The sequence below is a fragment of the Lithobates pipiens genome, unplaced genomic scaffold (assembly GCF_037356315.1).
Source record: "Lithobates pipiens isolate NorthernLeopardFrog02 unplaced genomic scaffold, aLitPip1_a1.2 Scaffold_25, whole genome shotgun sequence".
Taxonomy (NCBI): Eukaryota; Metazoa; Chordata; class Amphibia; order Anura; family Ranidae; genus Lithobates; species Lithobates pipiens.
In genome coordinates this window covers 110,139,098-110,156,359 of record NW_027507787.1, presented here as the reverse complement: position 1 = coordinate 110,156,359, position 17,262 = coordinate 110,139,098, and the positions used below count along the sequence as shown (strand labels likewise).

At 45.8% G+C, this 17,262-nt stretch overlaps 3 pseudogenes; all 3 read right to left on the bottom strand.

Annotated features, from left to right (window-relative positions):
* Window positions 1–237: 237 nt before the first annotated feature.
* Window positions 238–356, bottom strand: LOC143931695 (5S ribosomal RNA; annotated as a pseudogene).
* Window positions 357–875: 519 nt separating this feature from the next.
* LOC143932015 (5S ribosomal RNA) lies at window positions 876–994 on the bottom strand (annotated as a pseudogene).
* A 335-nt stretch (window positions 995–1,329) lies between these two features.
* Window positions 1,330–1,448, bottom strand: LOC143931220 (5S ribosomal RNA; annotated as a pseudogene).
* Window positions 1,449–17,262: the final 15,814 nt, after the last annotated feature.

Below are 17,262 nucleotides of genomic sequence, written 5' to 3'. Positions count from 1 at the left end.
CAGGCCCTACCCTGCCCATAGGCAATCTCTTTGGGCACCCTCATCCCTCTTGACAAATGCAAAGATGGTCACTAGGCCCGACCCTGCTTAGCCTCCGAGATCAGACGAGATTGGGCGCTTTCACGGTGATATGGCCGTAGGCAATCTCTTTGGGTATCCCCAACCCTCTTTGACAAACGCCAAGATGGTCACCTTGAGAAACAAGGGAAAAACACAAGTCAACGGCAAAAAAATAAAAAATTACGGCACCTTGTATTTCCAGGCGGTCTCCCACTCAGGTACTAACCAGGCGCGACCCTGCTTAGCCTCTGAGATCAAACGAGATCGGTTGCTTTCAGGGTGTCGTGGCCATAAGCAGTACCTTTGGGCACCCTCAACCCTCTTGACAAGCACCAAGATGGTCACCTAGGGAAAGTAGGAAAAAAAACAAGTCAACGCCAAAAAAAAAAAAGAAGCAAATGGGACTGGTTATTGCCAGAAGGTCTCACATTTGTTACTAACCAGGGCAGACGCTGCTCAGCCTCCGAGCTCAGACAAGATCAAGCACTTTCGGGGTGATGTGGCTGTATTAAATCTCTTTCGGCACCCTCAACCCTCTTGAGAAATTCCAAGATGGTCACCTTGGGAAACAAGTAAAAAAACAAGTCGTCGCCAAAGAAAAAAAAAAAGAAACATACGGCACTTGATATTCCCAGGGGGTCTCCCATCCAGGTTCTAGCCAAGCCCGACCCTGCTAAGCCTCCGAGTTCAGGCGGTTTTAGGGTCATGTTCCCATAGGCAATCTCTTTCGGCACCCTCAACCCTCTTGACAAACGCCAAGATGGTCACCTTAGGAAACAAGGGAAAAAAAACAAGTCAACACCAAAAAAAAAAGAAACCTACGGCACTTGGTATTCCCAGGGGGTCTCCCATCCAGGTTTTAACCAGGCCCAACTCTGCTAAGCCTCCAAGATCAGGTGAGATTGGTTGCTTTCAGGGAGATGTGGCCGTAGGCAATCGCTTTGGGGACTCTCAACCCTCTTGAAAAATGCCAAGATGGTCACCTTGGTAAACAAGGGAAATTAACAAGTCAACTCCCCAAAAAAAAAAATAAGTCTATGCCACCTGGTATTCCCAGGCAGTCTTCCATCCAGGTACTAACCAGGCCCGACACTGCTTAACATCTGAGATCAGATGAGATCAGATGAGATCAGGCGCATTCAGGGAGATGTAGCTGTAGGCCATCTTGCTGGCCACTCTAAACCCTCTTGACAAACGGCAAGATGGTCACCTCTGCAAACAAGCAAAAAAATAAAACAGGTCGTCAACGCCAACAACATATCAAAAAAAAGCCTATGGCACCTGGTATTCCCAGGGGGTCTCCCATCCAGGTTCTAACCAGGCCCGACCCTGCTAAGCCTCCGAGATCAGATGAGATTGGTTGCTTTCAGGGAGATATGGCCGTATTCAATCGCTTTGGGCACTCTCAACCCTCATAAAAAACGCAAAGATGGTCACCTTAGTAAACAAGGGAAAATAACAAGTCAACACCCAAAAAAAAAAAAGTCTATGGTATTCCCAGGCAGTCTCCCATCCAGGTACTAACCAGGCCTGACCCTGCTTATCCTCTGAGATTAGACGAGATTGGTCGCTTTCAAGGTGATGTGGCCATAGGAAATTTCTTTGGGCGCCCTCAACCGTCTTGACAAACGCCAAGATAATCACCTTGGGAAACAAGGGAGAAAACAAGTCAACGCCAAAAAAAAAGAAAAAAAGAAGCCCGTGGCACTGGGTATTCCCAGGAGGTCTCCCATTTGTTACTAACCAGGCCAGATGCTGCTCAACCTCCGGGATCAGACAAGATCAGGCGCTTTCAGGGTGATGTGGCCGTAGAAATTCTCTTTCGGCACCCTCAACCCTCTTGAGAAACGCCAAGATGGTCACCTTGGGAAACAAGTGAAAAAAACAAGTCAACGCCAAAAAAAAGAAACCTACGGCACTTGGTATTCCTAGGGGGTCTCCCATCCAGGTTCTAACCAAGCCTGACCCTGCTAAGCCTCCGAGATCAGGCGCTTTCAGGGTCATGTGCCCATAGGCAATCTCTTTCAGCACCCTCAACCCTCTTGACAAACGCCAAGATGGTCACCTTGGGAAACAAGGGAAAAAAAACAAGTCAACAACAAAAAAAAAGAAACCTACAGCACTTGGTAGTCTCCCATCCAGGTTCTAACCAGGCCCAACCCTGCTAAGCATCCGAGATCAGATGAGATCAGTTGCTTTCAGGGAGATGTGGCCGTAGGCAATCGCTTTGGGCACCCTGAACCCTCTTGAAAAAAAAGCCAAAAAAAGAAAAAAAGAGAAGCCTATGGCACCTGGTATTCCCAGGCAGTCTCTCATCAAGGTACTAACCAGGCCTGACCATGCTTAGCCTCCGAGATTAATCACTTTCAGGGTGATGTGGCCATAGACAATTTCTTCGGACACCCTCAACCATCTTGACAAACGCCAATATAGTCACCTTGGGAAACAAGGGAAAAAAACAAGTAAACGCAAAAAAAATAAAAATAAGCCTACGGCACCTGGTATTCCCAGGCGGTCTGCCATCCAGGTATTAACTGTTAGAATATTAAAATTTATATATGGTTTGGGTCTTGAGTATGATTGACTTGCTAGTGTATATCATTATATATTCTAGATATGGATAAAGTGAAATGGGTGTATATGTGTATATATATATATATGTATGTGTATGTGTGTGTACATATATATGCGTATATATGTATATATATATATGTATATTTACATATATTTATGTAAAAGTGTTTTTAAAGCTTCATATGCATTTCATGGGAAGTACTTCTATGTACATTTCACATATGGCTGTAATTTAGAGCCAGTTGATCATTCCCCTCCCCCATTTTAAGAGGTAATGTTACATTATTGTTCAAAGACAGAGTTTCAGTATGATACATGTTATTTCTTTATATTACAGTATTTCCTGATTAGGATTATCATTACGTACATTGCATTTTAAACGTATATAATCTATTTACTGATATATGTAGAATTTGGTTTAGAAGATAGGAAACTTGTATTGTATAACTTAAATGGTTTAATACATGGCAGTTTTGCCATCTCAATGGAATGTTTTGATTAGAGACGGTTTTGTATTTCAACATCCTGTTGGATGAGGTGGGAGGGAATTTGCTCATTCAGAATTTGCGGGCTTTCCCTGTGGTACAACAGGGCTCAGTTAAACCATTCTTAATTGGGAAAAGGGTGGGGGTTTTTAGTTTAGGGGTAGAAAATACAGACAGGCAGTTTCTAGAGGGCAGACTTGCAGAGACACAGACTGACACAGACTTGGGAGGAGAAGCTGACAAACTTTCTCACACACACACACAAGGATAAATTTATACAATCTTCATTTTAAGAATAAGAAACTTATCGATGCTATTTTATATTCTACATTTTGACACTGTTCTTGTAATATTTTGCTATTTTTATTATTAAATCAATTTTGGTATTTTTACACGAGAACTGAACGGATTTTCTTGGAACTTTCCTCATCAATATGAATTATTGAAATATAGTTATTAATACAGTAATAACTCAATTTCTACATTAACCAGGCTCAGCCCCTGCTTAGCCCCCGAGGTAAGACAAGATGGGGCTCTTTCAAGGTGATGTGGCCGTAGCCAATCTTTTTGGACACCCTTAACCCCCTTGACAAACACCAAGATTCACCTTGGGAAACAAGGGAAAAAACAAGTCAACGCCCCCCCTAAAAAAAAAAGGAAACCTACAAAACCTTGTATTCCCAGGTGGTCTTCCATCCAGGTAGATCAGATGAGATTGGGCGCTTTCATGGTGATATGGCTGTAGGCAATCTCTTGGGCATCCTCAACCCTCTTTGACAAACGCCAAGATGGTCACCTATCATCCAGATACTAACAAGGCCCAACCCTCCTTTGCCTCCGAGATCAGGATCTTTCAGGGTGATGTAGCCATAGGCTATCTCTTTGGGCACCCTCAACCTCTTGACAAACGCCAAGATGGTCACCTTGGGAAACAAGGGAAAAAAACAAACCAACGCCAAAAAAAAAAAGAAGCCTATGGCACCTGGTATTCCCAGGCGGTCTGCCATCCAGGTATTAACCAGGCCTGAATCTGCTTAGCCTCTGAGATCAGGCACTTTCAGGGTGATGAGTCCATAGACAATCTCTTTGGGCACCCTCAACCCTCTTGACAAACGCCAAGATTGCCACCATGGAAAACAAAGTAAAAACAAGTCAACGGCAAAAAAAAAGACGCCTAGAGCACCTGGTATTCCCAGGCGGTCTCCCATCCAAGTACTAACCAGGACCACCACTGCTTAGTCTCCGAGATCAGATGACATGGTGCGCTTTCAGGGTGATGTGGCCATAGGCAATCTCTTTGGGCACCTTCAACCCTCTTTTTTTTTTCAGTTTCGTTTTTATTAGAAATATTTTCAGAACATAACAGAAGTATACATTTCCATACATATTTGTTACAAGAGGTCGTTATAGGTGTATAAAATTCCAGAATGTCGTGATTGTATCAACAATCAGCAGTAAATCTTGAGACAGTATACATATATCACACATGGAACATTTGGATCAATAGTCAACAGCATTGATTCAAAAATTTTACAGTTGATCAATGTAGTATTTAACAGTTGCAGACTTTCCTTTACACATAAAAGGATATATACGCCTCTAAGTTAGGAAAGCAGATATATAGAAAAGGTGAAAGAAAAAGAAGACCCTAGAAAAAAAAAAGAAAAAGAGAACTGAGAAAAACCAAGACCAGGATTTAAGTGGTCTGGCAACAAATCCTCTAACAAAATATAATCTGAAGAGTATTATATTACCAATTTGGACCTCCAGTATGGACCTATAGGTATGTATCTGCTATGGTACAGCATAAATAACTTCCTGCCTTATCTCTTGAAAGTAATGGACTCACCCTTTTGGGCAAACTTCAGTATTTACCAGTATAATCTCACGACTACTGTGGAAATTTTTCCAGCCAGCATTTCCACCTACCATCAATCTGTCTCTTGGAACCTGATTTTACAGCCCATAAGGCTTCCCATTTGTAGTGTGTTTGTATGATAGGATATATGTCCGAATTTGTTTTTGGGAACATCACTTTTCCACTTCCTAGTAATAAGTAATCTAGCCGCAATCAGTATATGTGTAACCACCGTGCAAAAATCTGGCGGAAATACCTCAATTCCCAGGTTCAATAGAGCCAAGCTGTTCTTTGGATATGTAATCAACCCGGTAATAGAGGAAATTAATCGAAACACAGCATGTGCATAATGGACACATGATGTGCATAATGTTACCCACCTCTCCACATCCCCTCCAGCATAAAGAGGAATGACCTGGAAAAAACGTATGAAGACGGTATGGAGTCAAGTACCATCTCAACGTGATTTTCTGAGTCAATTCCCAGTGATTCACACACTTTGATGATTTATACACAGTGTTTAGGGCTTTTTGCCATTGTTGAGATGTGAATGTGGTCTGCATTTCCGTCTCCCATTTCTGAAATGGTACTGATTTAATAAAGGTGGTTTTGCGTTGAAAAAGCATGTAAAAAATGGAGATCCTTTTGGGGTAGCAGCAGAGACTGTGAAAAATTTCCACGCAGCTTCTTGAATATATAAATGATGAACCCCTAACGGTTTTAAGAGATGGGAGATCTGATCATATGTGTAACGTTCACTACTTGGAAGACCGTATTGTTCTTGCAGCTGTGGGAATGTTTTTAGGAAGTCGTTATGGAACATATCACTTAACTGGGTAATCCCCCTGGACGTCCAATTAATAAGTCTAATGTTTGGAATAGCACCTTCAATTGTAACCAGGGGTATTGGTATTTCTATTTGTTTATCCGACGGGGTTAAGGCACCACATAGATCCCTCCAAGCTTTTAATGAGGCCTGGAGGGTCATGGGTAAGTTTTGTAAAGGAACATGGCTCCAACTATCAAGTAAAAGAAGGTGAGAAAGATCTCTGGTGGGGCTTAGGGTCTGTTCTAGTTTGCGCCACGGAATGTCCGCTCCACATGGGAACCATGTTCTAAGTTGAGTGAGCAGAGATGCACGGTAGTAGTCCAGCAGGACTGGGAACCCCATACCCCCTGCCCCTCTTTGTTTAGCTAATATGACTGTGGTACATCTCAGTTTTTTTGAGTTACAGATATATTTTGTCAGTATGGAATCTAGTGCTTTTGAATGGGTGGTCTTGAGGGGTATGGGGAGGGTGCGGAAGATGTATAAGATTTGGGGAAGAAGTAACATCTTAAAAGACGCTAGGTGTCCAGACCATGTTAATTCGGATTTGGCAAGTCGAGCGGTTTGTAAGGTTAATTTCTGTATAAGGGCATGATGGTTAGTATCTGCTAATTTAGAGGGGTCTTTGGTAATTTGGAGGCCAAGATAAGTTATTTGTTCTGCAGTCCATGAGTAGGGGAATTGGAGTTGTAGTCGATTTTGAAGAGCAGGTGGGACATGTATAGGGAGAATTCGTGATTTGGTGAAATTAACTTTATCATAGGAGATTTTACTAAATTCGTTAAGGACTGTGTGGGCATTGATTAAGGAATGTGACGGGGAGGTTAGGAATAAGATAACATCGTCGGCAAATACGTTTATTTTATGAGTATGATTGGGGAAAGAGAAACCTGTGATATTTGGGTGGGATCTAATTTTTTCCGCTAGGGGCTCACTAAGAAGATTGAAAATAAAAGGGGAGAGGGGGCACCCCTGTCTAGTCCCGTTGGAGATTGTAAAGGATCGCGATAGTGTATTGGATGTGTATACTTGTGCGGAAGGTGAGGAGTATAAGGCTAATATGGCTGACAATATAGGTCCCCCAAGGCCAAACTTTTTAATGGTATGGACTATGTATTCCCAGTGTATCCTGTCAAACGCCTTCTCCACATGCAAAGATAGGAGCAGAGAAGGCGTCCGACAGGAATTTTTACAGTGGAGGATATCCACCACCCTGCGAGTTGCGTCCGATGGCTGCCTACCAGGTGTGAAACCCGATTGGTCAGGATTAATCAAAAGAGGAATAAACTGGTCTAGTCTCTTAGCGTATAATTTAACATCTGTATTTAAAAGAGAAATCGGACGGAAATTGGCGGGTTCATCAGGGCTTTTCCCCGGTTTGGGTATAGTGACAATGTATGCTTTATTTTAAGTAGGGATGAGCTTTGTGTTCGAGTCGAACGTATGTTCGACTCGAACATTGGCTGTTCGTCCGTTCGGCGAAATCCGAACACTTTATCCGTTCGCGTCAAAATTCGCATGGCGCTCACGGCCCACAATGCACTGCGATGGCGCAGTGCATTGCTGGCTCATGATTGGCCAATCATGCACTGTGACCCCGCATGCTTGGCCAATCGCAGCGCCAGCAGCGAGGAGAGCCATGATTGGCCACAGGCAGGATGCCTGTGGCCAATCATAGCTGAGGCTGTGTAGTGCACGCCCCACACTATATAAGGCCGCCATTGAGGCGGCCTCGTGTAGTGTGTTAGCATCTGAAGCAGTGGGTGTTCTGTGTACCTTCAACACAGTACACACCGATCGTTTTTGGCTGATTTCCTATCTTGCTGTTGTGTAGTGGTTATTGTCTGTGCCCTGACCGCAGTATACACCACTATATTCACTATTCACTTCACTATATTTATATATCTTTAATAATAGAGCTTGCAGTCAGTAGTGTTAGGAGATAGTGCGTGCTGTCTGCGTGCTCTGTACCCAGTACATACCGCTATAATCCACCTACATAGCTGTTCTCTATTTGAGCCCAATTGCCATCTGCAGGAGTTATTGGAAGTTGTGTGTGCCTCCAGCACAGCACAGTATACATCTGTATATACCCCTTTATCTCTGCTGTTTTCTGGTTATTCTCTGCGTGCCCTGACCGCAGTATACACCGCGATATTCACCTAACCTATATAGCTAGTGATCTATCGTTAATAATAGAGCTTGCAGTCAGTAGTGTTAGGAGATAGTGCATGCTGTCTGCGTGCTCTGTACCCAGTACATACCGCTATAATCCACCTACATAGCTGTTCTCTATTTGAGCCCAATTGCCATCTGCAGGAATTATTGGAAGTTGTGTGTGCCTCCAGCACAGCACAGTATACATCTGTATATACCCCTTTATCTCTGCTGTTTTCTGGTTATTGTCTGCGTGCTCTGACCACAGTATACACCGCGATATTCACCTAACCTATATAGCTAGTGATCTATCGTTAATAATAGAGCTTGCAGTCAGTAGTGTTAGGAGATAGTGCGTGCTGTCTGCGTGCTCTGTACCCAGTACATACCGCTATAATCCACCTACATAGCTGTTCTCTATTTGAGCCCAATTGCCATCTGCAGGAGTTATTGGAAGTTGTGTGTGCCTCCAGCACAATATAAACTACCCAACTGCTGTTTTACCCAACTCCCTTCAGGCCATTACCATGTCTGGAAGGCCAGCAAGGAGAGGCAGACAGGCGCGAGCCGATAAAAGAGGGCAAGCAGGCTCTGTGTCTAGAGACAACAGTGCTGGTCGTGGACGCGGTGCATTGTCATCAGCACGTGGCCATGGGACATGCTTGTCCTTCTTTTCGGCAGCTGGACATGTTGAACCGCAACATGCCAACGACTTGGTAGAGTGGATGACCAAGCCCTCTTCATCCTCCTCATCCTCTCTCACCCAGTCTCAGGGTAGTCGCAAAGCAGCTGCCAACGCATCGTCTTCCCTCCTCTCAATGTCATCATCAGTGACTCCTTCCCTAGACCCACCACGTCCTCCTGAGGAGTCTCCTGAACTCTTTGAGCACAGTGTTGGGTACATGCTCCAGGAGGATGCCCAGTGTTTGGTGGGCTCTGATGATGACACTCAGCTAGAGGAAGGCAGTAGCGTGAGCACAGAGAGAGGGGATGCTCAAGAAGGACAGCAATCTGGCAGTCATGTTCCACAAGCTGCAGCATACTGCCAGGTTTGCTACAGCGATGAAGAGGGAGGGGATGATGAGGGCACTGACTCCACGTGGGTGCCTGGAAGGAGGGAGGAGGAGGAGGAGGCACATGTCCAACGAGGCAGGATGCCCTCCGGGGGCCAGCTTAGGGGCAGCACACCGACTGAATCACACCGCAGAGCTCCGCCTGTGCAGAGCGCTGCCTCTGCGCGTTATTCTAAAAGTTCTTTGGTGTGGGCCTTTTTTGAGACGAGTGCATCAGATCGCACCGCTGCTATTTGCAACATATGTCTCAAGCGTATCTCACGTGGCCAAAACATCAGCCGCTTGGGCACCACATGCTTGACCACACATATGTTGACCTGCCATGCAGCTCGTTGGCAAGCGTACCTCAAAGACCCACACCAAAGAACAAAGCGGACCTCTCCTTGCTCCTCATCAGCTGGCATCTCCAACCCCACTAGACCTTCAGTCCTCTCTGAAACCTGCTCTGAGAGGAATGAAGCTGTAGAATTAGGTGTGTCACAGCCAAGTGCTTCCGGGAACTCTGCTAGCGGTACACCCACGTCCGATTATAGCAGGCAAATGTCCCTGCCCCAGCTGCTGGACCGGTGAAAGAAGTTTACTCCCAGCCATCCACATGCCCAGCGGTTGAATTCTAGCTTGGCTAAATTGCTAGCACTTCAACTGCTGCCTTTTCAGTTGGTAGACTCGGCCCCCTTCCGTGAGTTTGTACAATGTGCGGTTCCTCAGTGGCAGGTCCCCAAACGCCACTTTTTCTCACGGAAGGCGATTCCGGCTCTCTACCGGCATGTGGAAGGCAATGTCCTTGCCTCGCTGGACAGGGCGGTCAGTGGTAAGGTGCATATTACCGCTGACTCATGGTCCAGCAGGCATGGACAGGGACGTTACCTGTCTTTCACGGCCCATTGGGTCACTCTTCTGGCTGCTGGGAAGGATGCAGGACAAGGTGCAGTAGTGTTGGAGGTTGTTCCGCCACCACGCCTCCAAAATGCTACTATTGGTTGTGACACACCTCTCTCCTCCACCCCCTCCTCTTCTTCTTCCTCCATGGCCTCTTCCAGTGCTCTGTCCTCAGAACCAGCGGTGCTCCGTAGGCGTTGCAGGGGCTACGCAAGTACGCAGGCAAAACGATGCCATGCCGTGCTTGCGCTGGTTTGTTTGGGGGACAGGAGCCACACTGGGGCGGATGTTTTGTCAGCTCTGCAGGGGCAGGCCGAGAGGTGGTTGACGCCACGCCAGCTTAAGCCAGGAATGGTGGTTTGCGACAATGGCACCAACCTCCTCTCCGCCCTCCGACAGGGACAACTGACCCATGTGCCCTGTGTAGCTCACGTCCTTAACCTGGTGGTGCAGCGGTTCTTGGGCAGGTACCCCGGCCTACAGGATGTCCTGAAGCAGGCCAGTAAAGTCTGCGTGCATTTCCGCCAATCATTTAATGCCTGTGCTCGGCTGGCTGAGCTCCAAAAGGAGTTGAACCTGCCCAAGAACCGCCTTATATGTGACATGCCCACCAGATGGAACTCAACATTGGCCATGCTGCAGCGGCTGCACACGCAGCAGAGGGCCATCAATGAGTACCTGTGCGACTACGGCACCAGGACAGGGTCAGGGGAGCTTGGTTTTTTCTCACCACGCCAGTGGGGCATGATCAGGGATGCATGCACTGTCCTGTCACCGTTTGAGGAGGCCACAAGGATGGTGAGCAGTGACAGTGCATGCATCAGTGACACTGTACCTCTTGTCCACCTCTTGGAGCATACGCTGCATGGAATAATGGACAGGGCACTTGAGGCAGAACAGAGGCAGGAAGAGGAGGACTTCCTTGCCTCTCAAGGCCCCCTTTATCCAGACAGTGTTCCTGCTGTGCCACCCATCACACAGGAAGAGGATGAGGAGGAGGAAGAGGAGGAGGAGGATGATTGTGTCAGCATGGAGGTGGAGGCTGGCACTCAGCATCAGCAGCAGCAGCAGCAGTCTTATAGGGATGATTTACAGTCCCAAGAAACACGTGGACTTGTACGTGGCTGGGAGGAGGTAGCTGCGGATCATGTTGTCCTTAGTGACCCAAAGGACTCCGGACCTAATGCCTCAGCTAACCTACGCTGCATGGCCTCCCTGATCCTGCAAAGCCTGCGGAAGGATCCTCGTATTCTTCAGATCAAGGAGAGGGACCATTACTGGCTGGCCACTCTCCTTGATCCACGGTACAAGGGTAAGGTTGCCGACCTTATCTTGCCATCGCAGAGGGAGCAGAGGATGAGACATCTCTGGGAGGCCTTGCAGAAAGCTCTGTGCAATGCGTTCCCAGAGACTGGGAGGTTACAAACTCCTGGTCCTGGACAACGTGTTGCTGAGGCATCGGTCAGAAGGAGCGGTGGAGAAGGTGGCCGTCTGACTGATGCTTTCAGACAATTTTTTAGTCCGCAGCCCCAAGGTATGATTGGTTCCAGCACCCATCGCCAGCGTCTGATTTACATGGTGCAGGAATACCTAGGGGCAAGGTCAGACTTGGACACCTTTCCCACCGAAAATCCTCTGGCTTACTGGGTCTTGAGGATGGATCACTGGCCAGAGCTTGCACAGTATGCAATTGAGCTACTGGCCTGTCCTGCATCCAGCGTTCTTTCGGAACGCACCTTCAGTGCTGCTGGTGGCTTTGTTACCGATCACAGGGTGCGCCTGTCCACCGAATCAGTTGATCGACTGACCTTCATCAAGATGAATCAGTCTTGGATCACCCACAGCTACCAAACACCTGAAGCTGATGTAACCGAATAATTTTTTTTGAAATACCACATCCCTTCAAGACTGCCTATGCTGATGCTGAGTGACTGTCCTGTTATGTTGATTGTCTATCCTCTTCCTCCTCCGCTGATATGTTGGAAGAACATTTTTGGTTCTGGGTGATGCTAGCAGCCCAATTTTTCTGCCCCTGTTTAACAGGGGCGTTTAATTACAAATTTTGATACAATGCTTTGCAGCAGGGCTAATTCCTGCAATAAAACTAGAGTATATGGCAGAGGTTGCAGTGTGGTGGCACCAGCACCAGTGCCTAAGGCCCAATTTTTCTGCCCCTGTTTAACAGGGGCGTTTAATTACAATTTTTGATGCAATGCTTTGCAGCAGGGCTAATTCCTGCAATAAAACTAGAGTATATGGCAGAGGTTGCAGTGTGGTGGCACCAGCACCAGTGCCTAAGGCCCAATTTTTCTGCCCCTGTTTAACAGGGGCGTTTAATTACAATTTTTGATGCAATGCTTTGCAGCAGGGCTAATTCCTGCAATAAAACTAGAGTATATGGCAGAGGTTGCAGTGTGGTGGCACCAGCACCAGTGCCTAAGGCCCAATTTTTCTGCCCCTGTTTAACAGGGGCGTTTAATTACAATTTTTGATGCAATGCTTTGCAGCAGGGCTAATTCCTGCAATAAAACTAGAGTATATGGCAGAGGTTGCAGTGTGGTGGCACCAGCACCAGTGCCTAAGGCCCAATTTTTCTGCCCCTGTTTAACAGGGGCGTTTAAGTACAATTTTTGATGCAATGCTTTGCAGCAGGGCTAATTCCTGCAATAAAACTAGAGTATATGGCAGAGGTTGCAGTGTGGTGGCACCAGCAGCAGTGCCTAAGGCCAAATTTTTCTGCCCCTGTTTAACAGGGACATGTAATTACAATTCTTGATATAATATTTCACAGGAGGGCCCCTTCCTGTGCCCACCCAGAGTAACGGTGAGGACTTATAGTGTTGTGGCACCAGCACCACAACCACCAAAGGTCAATTTTTCTACCACTGTTCAACAATGGCATGTAATTACAATTCTTGATATAATCGTTCACAGCAGGGCGCTCCAGCGCCCACCAAGAGTCACTTTGAGGGCTTACAATGTTGTGGCAAAACCAACACCTTGTTCCGCCATTTCTGCAGAGCATATAGGGCAGGCCCCTACTTTCAAACATCCAACTTACAAACATCTCCTACTTGCAAATGCAAGGAGACAGCAGCAAGTGAGATGAAAAGAGATGGACGACAAAACAAATTATACAGGGGTGATAACCCTTCCCTATGTTTTCCAAAAAGCTTAAAAATAGTTTTTTTGACTGGAGCTATACTTTAAAAATGTACCAGTTGAAAATTACAAACAGATTCAACTTAACACAACAAACCTACACAGTCCCTGTCTTGTTTGCACCGCCTGTATACTGCTGTTCTGAGTATATAGGGCCTGGGGGCCACACGCATTTCCTTTTTTTAATATGGGTACAGGGTTCCCCTTAATATGCGTACAAGACCCAAATAGGCTGGTAATGGGCAGGGGGGGCTACCCATGCCATTTTTCTGAATGATTTTCAACCATATTGCAGGAACCAGATATAACATTAAAACCACAAGCAGTTTTAAATGGTGTTATTTCCGTTTAATGTCATTTTGTGCAGGGACTGTTCTAAACACGGGAAACACGTGGCACTTCACAGGCATACTACAGACACCCCCCAAGCACCATATTTAAAGGAATATTTCACTTTTTTTCACTTTAATCGTCAGTAAAATCAGTGCTCCCGCCAAAACTGCCATTTTTAAAAACATTTTAGGCATTGACCCATGTCCCCTGGGGCAGGAGCCAGGTCCCCAAACCCTTTTTAGGACAGTATCTTGCATATTAGCCGTTAAAATTAGCACTTTCCATTTCGAACGTTCGAGTCCCATAGACTTCAATGGGGTTCTAACGTTCGTAACGAACGTGGGGTCCGTTCGAAAGTTCTGGTGCGAACCGAATCGGGGGGTGTTCGGCTCATCCCTAATTTTAAGCATTTCAGGGGGGTAACGAAAATGTCTGTATTGCATGAGTAAATGTATCTTTTGGAGGAGACACTAGAGTGGAGGCGAATGTTTTGTAATAATCATTGGGTAGCCCATCTGGGCCTGGGGATTTGCCAATCGGTTGAGAGTGGATTGCTTTCTGTATTTCTAGTGGTGAGGTTGGTGCATTTAAAGATTGTAGTTGTTCCCGGGGAAAGGGCCGGGAGAGCTATCTCCTCCAAAAAACCTTGTATGTCTGATTCTGAGGGTTGATAGGTGTTTCCATCCTGCTGGAGGTTGTACAGGGTAGAATAATAATTAGCGAAGGCATCAGCAATACCCTTAGGATCAATGATCCTGCCGTTGCCATCAGAGCATTTAATATAAGGGATTCTGGTACGGGCTCTGTGTTCTTTTAAAATATAGGCCAGTAATTTACTTGCTCTATTGCCCAGAGCGTAATGATTAACCTTAATAGCTGTGATATATTTATCATAGCGTTCTAAAAGCATACGTCTAAGATCACAACTGAGTTTTGTCAATTTATCTGCCAGAGAAACCATGGGTGCGACCTTATTCTGGATTTCAAGTGATTTAATCTCTTGTAATAGGAGATCTAGTTGTTTAGTTTTTTGTTTATTAATTCTCGAATTTAGTTGTATCATTATGCCCCTTATGTATGCCTTATGGGCACACCACAGAACTGACGGGTCAGAGACTGAGGATGAATTAATTTCAAAATATTCCTTTAATTTGTTTGATATGAAGGTCACATGTTCGGGTACCCTGAGCAGATTAGAATTGGCCCTCCACACAAAATCTCCCAAATAAGCGTTCCCCTCCACCACCGCGACTGACACTGGAGCGTGGTCAGACCATGAGATGTCGTGGATGGCGGAGGACAGCTGTTGCAACAAAACTCTATCTACTAAAATCATGTCAATACGAGAGTAGGAATTATGTCTGGCAGAGTGGAATAAAAAAAGTCCCTTTCTCCTGGGTGCTGACACCTCCAGGCGTCGTAGAGCTCTTCCGAATGAAAGAGCACTTGTAGGGAAGACAAAGGGCGTCTGGACTTAGTGGTAGTGTCGATTGCATAGTCGGCGGTAAGATTGAAATCTCCAAAAACCACCAAGGCCCTTTTCTTAACAGTGGATATCCTCTTTAATAGCCGTTTTAGGAAACGCATCTGGTGGGAGTTTGGAGCATAGAGACAAACGATCATGTAGGTTTTGTTGTTTATATCTCCTATTAAGATCAAATACCTCCCTTCCTTATCCGGGATTGTCTCCAGTACTTTAAAAGAAACAGTATCTCTAATGGCGATGGCAACTCCTCTGTTTTTTTGTGCAGCAGAAGCAAAAAAGATTTGGGGATATCTGGGATGTTTTAATCAAAACTGATCAGATGGTAGCAGATGGGACTCCTGGATGCATAAAATATCAGCCTGCAGTTTCAGAGCTTCCTTCCATAGAGCAGTTCTTTTCACAGGGTGATTTAAGCCGTGAGTGTTAAAAGAGATTATGTTCAACATTTTACCTTACTATCGGATGATAGGTAGTTGCGTTCGTATTGGACGTGATTACGTCTATATAAGATCGACGAGTCCATATTCAAGGGTTCAGTTCCGCAGAGTGATAAGAAGTAAACATGCTTGGTACTGAGGTCCATCCTGGAGAGAGTAGAGGAGTAAAAACAAAAAAGCAAACCAAAATTAGCAAAAATAAACATAGTAGAAACAGGTAAAGGTCTGTATCCCAAACAGTAGGAGTAAAAAGAGGGATTACGAATTGAATCCTGAGGCAGTAGGACTGCCCAACAATATTTGGGGTGAAGTATAATGTCTTAGCCATCTAAGTAGCCATGGGAACTAAAACGTTGCGTTAAAGTGGTAGCGTAGGGTGTTCAACCAGTGTATTTTCATTTCTTAGCTTTGTGCTTGCTAGAAACTGTTTGGCCAGGAGTTATCGGTGTAGCAGTGGAAGCTGGGGTAACTGTTGAAGATTCTGGAATGATGTCACATGTCCATAATAGAGCCAGCCCTTCTTCTAACGTAGTCACTACTTCAGTGTGATCATCTCTTGAAATAGTTTGCTTTGAAGGGTATCCCCAGCGATATACAATGGCATGGGATCTGTGTTTTGCTCCTGGATCTGTACACTGGTTTTTCCCACGTCTGTACACCTGCTGGCTGCTGTGCCCATTATGAGTGGTACATACCATTCCTCTGCTGAGCTCTTGAGTCTGTACACCCGCTGGCCCCATTATGAGGGGTTTTCACCATCCCTGTGCAGAGTTCCCGCATCTGTAGACATGTGCACATTAAGGAGTTCTCACCGTTGCTGTGCTGAGCTCCTGGGTCTGTACAGCTGCTGGCTGCTGTGCCCATTAAGAGTGGTTCCCACCATCCCTGTGCTGAGTTCCCAGTTATGTACACCTGCTGTGCCCATTCTTAATGGTTCCCACCATCCCTGTGCTGTGTTCCCAGGTCTGTATAACTTTTTCCCCATTATGAGGGGCTCCCATGTTTGTACACCTGCTGGCTGCTGTGCCAGTTGTGAGTGGTTCCCACCATCCCTGTGCTGAGCGCTTGGGAACAGGTGTACAGACCCATGAGGGGTTCTCACCATCCCTGTGCTGTGCTCCCAGTTCTGTAAACCTGCTGGCGCCAACCCTGTGATGATTTTCCAGGTCTTTACACCTGATGTGATTATGAGGGGTTCCCACCATCCTGGTGATGTGTCCCACGTCTATACAACTTACAACTGCTATACCCATTATGTAGGCTTCCCACCATCCCTGTGCTGAGTTTCCAGGTCTGTACACCTGCTGTGGCCATTATTAGGGGTTCCCAGGGCAGATGGAAGAATTTGGCACATTAGAGTATATATTTAAGAATTTTAAGACCCTTTTACATTTACCCAACTTTGAAGCATCAGCATGCAAGAAAAATCCATGCGTTTTAGGCTACTTTCTCACTGAGGCGCTAAAAATAGCACTTGCAAAGCGCTCTGAAGAAGCGGCTCCTCACACTGTAGCAGATGTTGTTAGGCACCTGTGGACCTGTAACCTGTAATTATCCTGTGTTAGGAGGGTAACTTTGTGCTTTTTTTATAATAATTCCTTTAATCAGACAAGACAAAGAGGGCACTTCGTTATCCAACAGTTGGTCCAGATGTCAAGTTATCTATTAAGTCAGCATTGTGTATACGATACTTTTGTGAGATAATGTACATACAGCTACACACCACAGCTGGTCATTGCTCACCGGTCATTGCTCAGACCATACACTGCATCAAATTGGTTTGCATGGCAGTCATCCTGGAAGAAAAAAAGCAAGCAAACAGTTTGCTGAAGATGAGCAGACTAAGGACATAGATTATTGAAACCAAGATACATTTATTTGGTTCACATGGTGTCAAGCGTGTGCGGTGGCAACCAGGTGAGGAGTACA